Source organism: Nannospalax galili, unplaced genomic scaffold (assembly GCF_000622305.1).
Source record: "Nannospalax galili isolate Female #2095 unplaced genomic scaffold, S.galili_v1.0 scaffold302, whole genome shotgun sequence".
In the NCBI taxonomy this organism is placed as follows: domain Eukaryota; kingdom Metazoa; phylum Chordata; class Mammalia; order Rodentia; family Spalacidae; genus Nannospalax; species Nannospalax galili.
The window spans coordinates 1,969,144-1,969,549 of record NW_008350120.1 but is presented as its reverse complement, the minus strand read 5'-3'; positions in this window follow the sequence as shown (position 1 = coordinate 1,969,549).

Here is a 406-nt window from a genome sequence, read left to right as displayed (position 1 = left end):
AAAGAAAGAAAGAAAGAAAGAAAGAAAGAAAGAAAGAAAGAAAGAAAGGAAGGATGAGCAGGGGCCAGGGGAACAAGCCAGTAAGCAGCGTTCCTCCATGGCCTGTGCTCCAGCTCCTGCCTCCAGGTTCCTGCCGTGAGTTCCTACCTTGCGCTCCCTGATGAACTGTGTGACCCAGGAGATGTAAGACAAATAAACCCTTTCCTTCCCACGTTGGTATTGGTCAGAGTATTTTATCACAGCAATGAAGAAACAAACTAGGACACCTGTGTACCTGTGTGGTGTATGCATGTGTTTGCTGTATACATGTTTGTGTGTAGTGTATGTGTGTGTGGCATATGCATGTTTTCACGAGTGTGCACTATGTGTGCACATGTATGTGTTGTATGCATGTTTGCATGTGTAT